General features: G+C 42.8%; 1 protein-coding gene across 1 annotated transcript in view; it reads right to left on the reverse strand.

Annotated features, from left to right (window-relative positions):
* UBE2L3 (ubiquitin conjugating enzyme E2L 3) overlaps positions 1-8,179 on the reverse strand; it is a 35,921-nt gene that overhangs the window by 27,171 nt on the left and 571 nt on the right. The gene's annotated exons all lie outside the window — the stretch shown is intronic.

The following is an 8,179-nucleotide window of genomic DNA, read 5'->3' on the forward strand; positions in this document are numbered from 1 at the left end:
GGATGGTGGATACGCCCCGTACAGGAACCTCAACTGTCGTTGATCCCCAAGATATCGGTGGTGGAGGGGGCAGGAAGACTCGGGGGGACCGACTTCTGGACCATGGACGTCTGGGAGACAAAGCAGTAGTCTGTCTGTGAGAACCATCCCTGTAGTCTCGGTTGTCGATATCGACAGATTGGACATGGAGGCGCGGAGGATGACATTGCGTGCTGTGAGAAGCGTGCCGGTACCGACGTGTTTCGACATCGGGAGCCTCCGATATCATCGATGTCGACAAAGTAGGAGAGGGAGAAGGCTCAGCACCTATCTGGTGACTTAGGAGCTCTACTGTCTCGATGTCGTAGTACGGACGTTCCCACTTGTTTGATGGGGGAATCCAATAGTTGGATGGTCGATATCGGTGGAGGGACTTGGGCCTCCGATATCGATACTGCCGTTGGAGCGGGGGGCACTTTAGGGGCATCACCCAGTGCAGGCACCACTTCCTTCCCCTTCTTCACGGACTTGTGATCCTTACTTGCCTTGGCCTTCTTTTTGATTGGCGTGGAAGCGGAAGATTGCGCCGTCGATGCTGGGAGCTTCGGTGTCGGGCGGTCGGCATCGGAGGCAGGTCTCGATGCCGGAGCTGTCGATGGTCTCTCCTCCATCGCTGAGGTGGGAGTAAGGGCCGATTCTAGCAGCGCTACTTTAAGGCGCGCAGCTCGGTTTTTCCGCGTTTGATTGGAAAAACGAGCACAGTGATGACAGGACTCTGGACGGTGAGACTCTCCGAGACAAAAAATGCACAGGGTATGACGGGCGGGAGGAGCAAGTTTGCTGCCGCAACCCTTGCACCTATTGAAAAAACTGCACTTCTCCATAAAAGAAGCGAAGAAGAGGGAACGTTTGGGGGGGGGGGAATAGCCCAAAGGCCTGAGTTAATCGGTAGACTCCCCCTCAACAGAAATAAATGGTTTTTTAAAAAGTTTTTGAAGAACAAACAAATAAAAAGAGAAAAGATAGGAAATTTAAACTAAGGAAATAATTCCTAAGAGCTGAAGTAAATAGCGAAAAGCGAACCAGTCTGACCGACGAAAAATAGGTCTACTCAACGCGGTGGTAAGAAAGGAACTGGCGGGATGTCTGCGCCCACCCCTCTGGGCATACGCAGTGGGATTCCTGCGCATGCCCGAAGGACTGGGAGCGAAAATCCGTTAAAAGAGCAAGCTACAGCACCGATCGATCCAGCGCGTGCGCACTAGATCCCATGGGTGTGAGGCACAGAGACCACATCGAAGATCCTCTGCATTTTCACTTCCAGTTCTGAAGTTCAGCTTTACATATGATGATAACCAGCACTGTGGCAAGCATTTAGAACATTATCTGTTAATTCTGCCATACACACACACCCTTTCCATGCCAGTGATCACGTGTATTCCAAATGGGAAATACACACACAGATACACCCACCCCACTTTGCATAAATCTGAATATTAATTCACGCTGATGTGCAAATTTAAAAATAGCACACTGGCTAATATGACGGCTGGGCTAAAGCAAATCTATTACTTCTTTTAAATGAACAGGAAAACCAAACTAGACACTTGCCCCTAAGACAATTTCACATGAGCCGTGATCTGTTTTTGATTTCTGGAGTCTTCTGCACCTGAACTTCAAGAGCAACTGTTGGCATATGAAGCCTCTTTTTACACCCCAGTTCTAAACACATTAGTCGAAATTTATTTCCAAAGGAGGAATTCAACAACATAACTTGTTAATTTCATAAAAGTTTGAGCCTTCAAGAGCCAGGCTTTATCATTTGCTATCTTTAGCGTGTTATTTAAAAAAAAAAATTAGGGGGCAGTCATTCTAGAAAGTATTACTCTCGTGACTTTCTAGCCAAATGTGCTCCTCTGTTCTACAGAGTGAATTTGGGCAGATCTGTGGGGAGGACAGCGCGGCCAATCTAAGCTCAGCAACCCAGAAACAGAAACAGGCTTGAGTGACCTTTGTAGAATTACTAGGCAAAAGCAGAAAAATCTCACCAGTGAGCTGACACACTATTTACAATGGTATGATTACAAATGCATACCATTGTTGTTAGTAACATGGGTGTGGCTAGAGCTTTTAATATATGCAGTTGTTGAGTAAATGTTTGATGATAGTGTTCAAGGATACAACAAAAATGCTGTTAAAATAAACTGGCCTGCTTGCTGTTTCCTAGTTCTATGCATTACTTTTGGGCAGAAATGCAAAGACAGGCTGCTTTGGAGATTCAAATATAGCTGTGACTTGAAGAAATAAAAAACGGCTCACAACATCCTGATTAAATCATACCACTTGATACTTCAGCAATCATTTATCTCCCAAAGGAGTTGGTGCGATACCAATACCAAATATTAATACCAAAAATATGTCACACACATAAGAGAGTATCCTTTATTGGATTAACTGCTCCTGATAACATGCAAGGTTTCATGTAACACCAAAGTCTTCATACAATTGCATGTTCTCTCACCAAATTTTGTCTCATTATTTCACTGCAACTGGAGATTAGCATCCTGACTGGGGGAGGGGGAGAACACAAAAAAGGAAAAGATAATTTTATAGACTGGTTCAGGGGTATCATGAATAACTATCCCATGAGGAGCTCTTTGTGTGAACCAGCAGCCTCAACACAGGTAGTTTACATATACAAGCTGCACTGGAATGTGCAGCTTGTATATGTGAATATACATAAAAACAGCTCCTTCACACAAACCCAATGGCCCCCACATACTCTATAGATACTTATATGATGGAACGCCAATGACTGAACTAGCCACCAAACCATGAAATATGGATCCCAGTGACAATTCTATGAGCTGCTATCTAGACAATAAGGTTGCTGGTCTTTAAGGTGCCACAAGATTCTTTATCATTTTGGCTGAAACCGACTAAGATGAAGACTCCTCTGGAATATCCCCTGAGCCTGTGGTTCACAAAACTTGGTAAAAAAGCCCTAGTGCTGGCATTCAATACCTGTGCTGGCTGGCAAAACAGCAATCACTGGCCCTCTACCACAGCTCTGTAAGGAGCACCATGGTGCCAGTAACAGCTCCTGACACAGGCTCTTTCTATAGCAAGGATCTTGAAACAGCAATACATGAGAACATAAGAAGAGCCTTGCTGGATCAGATCAATGGTCCATCTAGTCCAGAATCTTGTCTCACACTTTGCCCAACCAGTTCCCTCTGGAGGGCCAACAACAGGGCATAGAGGCCAAGGTCTTCCCTTGATGCTGCTTCCTGGCTCTGGGATTCAGAGGCTTAGTGCCTCTGATTGTGGAGGTTCACCTCAGTCACCATGGCTAGTAGCCACTGACAGAAGAGCTGTCCTCGATGAATCTATCTAACCCCCTTTTAAAGCTGTTTAGTCCTATGGCCATCACTACATCACTGATACAGGTTCACACAGCTGGTTACACGCAACTTTTACAGGTATTAACTATCATCTGTACATTTTCATTTAAAGAACAGAGCATGTTATAAAGGAATATGCTTTAAGAAATAAGAAATCAATAGTGAGGCAACATAGTTATGTTGTTATATTTTTTTCCATTCTTCCACTGATGTATAAATACACAGAAAACATAAATCGTTAGCTCCACAGTCTCTGGTATACAATTCTGTGAGTTAGCAGTGTTCCTTTTCCTACCTGGCAAAGCAACAGATGCCAGAGCAAGCTAACTCTGCCCTGTTTCCCCTGAAATATGACTCATTCTTGCCAACATCACAGCTCTGGCTGACGTTAGGATGAGCCACAATAGGCCAGCATAGACCCTACCCCATTCTGCAGACTTCCTTCCCTCTTCAAAAACTTCCTGTGCTGGAGCTGTTCTCCAGCACTGAAGCAGGAGAGAAAAAGGCTACTACCTTGATGACAGAGGCAGGGTTGGCACCTTTTAAACACAGAATGAGCCAGCCTGCACTTGAGTCCATGCTCTGCTGCCAGTATGTTCGGCAACTTCAGCTTTTATGATGCAGACATGACACAAGCAAAGGCAAAATGGTTGCCTAAGCAGCCCTGGAAAAGTTGGCATTACTTTCCAAAACAGCGGTATCAGCTAAGAAACACATGGCACAAAAATAAAATATTTACCAAATGGCACGTCTGTGTGGCAAAGGGTGGGGAGGTGCAGTAGCCTTGGTTGCACTTAAAAAAACAAAACTAGGTGAACACTCCTACACTGGAGTGATACAGTGTGGGAATGCTCAGTGACAAAAGCATCTAAGAAAAATAAACATGAAGGAAAAACATCCCCCAAACTGCACCGGAACGGGAGTGAAGAGTTGTATCAGTTGTCACCACTCGCATCACAGGCATCATCCAACAGGTGCACACAACACAGAGTCACATTCCACATGGCAGTTGCAACAGCAGAGGATGAACTTACTGCCTAGCTGGGGAGGGATGGGGATGATGAGAATGATGATAACAAATTTCCTAGATATAAAATATAGTCCATTCCTAACTAGGAAAATGAAACAACCCTCAATGTGAGTATGATCCTTAAGGAAAATGTCCACAAGGCTTGCAAACAGTCAGATGCACCATTTTACTGCACCAAAACCTCAGACTCAGGTTAAATCCTCGTAGGAGAAAGGCTAATATTCAATTTCACTGTTTTTTACACTTCTTTAGAGTCTTATATTTTGACACAGAGAAGCTTACTGTGACAAGGCTTGAGAACCTCTGCTTTACAACACAGGACTAATTCTAACTACTTCAAATTCCCTGCACTTAAGGAATACTTAAGAAGATTTGCAGGAGCATTACAATTACTGAATTTCTAGAAAGGGCTATTTATTTAAAAGCACCAAAAAAGAGAACACTTTACAATTTCCCATGTAACAGGTGGGAGCTAAGTACTAAAACTGTATTTATTCACTTCATTTATACCCTGCATTTCTCACCAATGGGGACCCAAAGGGACTTTCACTGATCTCCTCTCCTCTATTTTATCCTCACAACACTGTGAACTAGGTGAGACTGAAAGTGCCACCTAACAAAAGTGGGACTCCAAACCCAGGTCTCCAAAATCCTAGCCTAATGTCCCAACCATTGGCTCTGCAGTGTGAGTTCACTCTCAAGATTCTACACATTCTCTACTTTAGTATCCAAATTTGTATCTAGAACTACATGCTTAATTCAATGAGGCCAATGTCAAGTGATACTAGCTATTCCATATAGTGAAGCATGCCTCTTGCTTTACTAGGTTCAATGAGAATTTTTGTAGAAGGTTCTTTTAGATCAAAACCCTAACTCCCACCAAATCTAGTCAAGGTAACAGAATCTCTATTTGGATGAAGTTTGTCCATGGCAGATACCAACTGCTAGATCTGCAGCTAAGCATTATATGCAACTTCTATACAAGCCACTCTGATCTGGATAGCTCAGGCTAGCCTGATCTCATCAGATCTTGGAAGCTAAGCAGGGTTGGCCCTGGCAAGTATTTGGATGGGAGACCTCCAAGGAATACCAGGACCGCAACACAGAGGCAGGCAATGGCAAACCACCTCTGAATGTCTCTTGCCTTGAAAGCCCCACGGGGTTGCCATAAGTCTGCTGTGACTTGAGGGCACTTTCCGCCGCCACCACATACAAGCTGACGAATGGCAAAAGTGAGACATGCTTAAGCCTTTAGTACCAATGAGCAATATAACCGGCAGCAGTGCAATAACAGGCAGTTAGGTTAAAACTGCATTTAACCTAAAGGCAGTTAGATTAAACATGCATTTTTCATTTGTACCACGATCAGCAGATATTATCAAACTGCTAATTACACCAGACTCTGGGGAAGAATATTTCAGCTGTTAGGAACTATCAGGATAAAAGGGACATATGTTTCACTTTCCTTTTTAATACAGAGTGATTCCTTTTCCTGATTCACTCCAGAAAGCAAATGACGGTCACACCACCTCCGTCGCAATAACAAACAGATGTACATGGGCGGTGAGGGAAGATTAACACACATATGGTGTGGCAGCATTTTGAATATCATGTGACAGGCAACCAACTGAAGTTACCAATATTAGTGATAGCCTACACTTATAGCAATGGAACCATAATCTGGAAAACTGCAGAAACTACCCTGTGATTCGCCAAACAGCTCATTTACCATTTATTATGTAACTTTCTGTGATTCTCTGGACTGACAGTGCAAACGTGCACTACTGTAACAGTCCTCAGGAAAAGCACATTCTATGTTTTGGGCACTTGAGGCTTAAGAACAGCAGACAGCTTCAATTAATGAAAAATCCAAAAAACAAAAGGGGGATAACCATGTTGGTCTGCAGTAGAAGAGCAAGATTCAAGTCCAGTACCACCCTAAAGACCAACAAGATTTCCAGGGTATAAGCTTTCAAGAGTCAACCCTCCCTTCGTCAGACTCTAAAGGTAAGCTTCACTATTCTAAAAACTGAAGGCATATAATATCTTTACCTTTTATTACGATCGGCCAGAAGAGTTATGGACAACTAGAAAGCTCGCACAGTATGTTGATGGATCCTAAAAAAGGATATTGCATGGCTTTTTGTGAACCAGCCCATCTACCTGCACCCTCTGTCTATTTAATGAAAAAACAAGTGCTTCATAATCGGAACAGTAGAGCTTCCACTTTGGCATATCAGCATAACAACTGGTGGCCGCAGTAAAGGAATTAAGAACCAAAACTGATATTTTAAAAACGTACAAGGAGAACAAATTCTCTTGCAATAGGATTCCTTCCCAACTGTGTGGGCTTTTTACACACACAATACTATACCCGTATGAATTAAAATCCGTTCAAACCCTAAAACTGGATACACAAAAACTGGAATAACCAGAGTCTTCAGCAAACCACTGTATAGTCGCAAGAAACTCTTGGGTCAAATGGCAGCAGACATCACTTAAGAAAAATCAATATCAAACAACACCATTACTAAAACATCTACAAAATACTTGCTGAATATGGCACGATAATTTTATACAAGGTTTTAAATAATGCACACCTTAGGGCTGCCTCCTGACTACAGGGTTCAGTAAAGAACCTAAAGGTTCAGTAAAATATTTTTACTTTTTGTTCTGCAGCAAAAAAAGACACACTTTGGTTTTAGATGACACGGATATGGATTATAGCATGCACTTTAAAGAAAACATTCCCTACAGTGTGACAGAGAAGAGGGAACACATCTTTAATAATGTCACTTGCCACCTACAGTTGTTGCAGGTATTTGCATTTAATTTTTTGTAAAGAACCTGTTTTCTAATTAAAGAAGTAACTTTTTAGTTCATGTAAAGGTTATCACTGATTAGTCTATGAGCTTGTATAGTATAGTAACTGGAAGAATAATCCAGAGGTTCCGAGTTCAAATCTCACCTCTGTCACAAATTTACTAGATTGCCCTGGACAAGACACATTTTCTTAACTTCAAAACATCACAACTGCATCTACAATATGGACATAGTAGTAGCCTACCTATTACGGTTATTGTGTGGACTGCAACAAAAATGACGTAAATATCAAGTATTACTATCGTATACTGCAGCTACAATAACACTGGCATAATGCATAAGTTATATTGTAATAGTTGCAAAAGCTGTACCTGGACAGCACTAACCATACAGACTGGCCCAAGAAACAAAACTCAGTAGGTGCTTTTACAGACAGACAGAAACCGAAATCAGATACTCAGAGCAGCTTTTGCTGCTGATAGGTAAGGGGAAGCAAGTGAACTGTGAACCTCTGAGAATGTTCAGCACTTCCTGGATCTATCATTTGAGAAAGAAGGTGTCACGCTGTGAATGAGTTTCAATCAACCTACTCCTTACCTAATCCCAGAACTTTATTATTTTTATCAAGCTTTCTTTAAACATGTTTATTGGTTTCTATATAGAAACAGCAGCTTAAGGCAGCTTATAGAAAGTCTGTGTATACATATTTCAATCTGTCCCACCTGAAGCGACTTTTGAACCCACTTTCGGTATTTCAGCTACCACACTACAAAGGGAAAAGGGTCTTCCTTTTCTCCCTCCTTTAATTGTCGGTTCCACAAAGGCCGTTTTTGGCTCTTTTGTGAGGTAAGGAAGCCACCACCCACCCAAACACCCCGCCCACCCACAGTGGGCCAGGGGCGCTGACACCTCGCCCTGTTCCTCACGGCCTTGCAGGTGAACA

The sequence above is a fragment of the Gekko japonicus genome, unplaced genomic scaffold (assembly GCF_001447785.1).
Source record: "Gekko japonicus isolate JY-2015 unplaced genomic scaffold, Gekko_japonicus_V1.1 scaffold508, whole genome shotgun sequence".
Lineage (NCBI taxonomy): Eukaryota > Metazoa > Chordata > Lepidosauria > Squamata > Gekkonidae > Gekko > Gekko japonicus.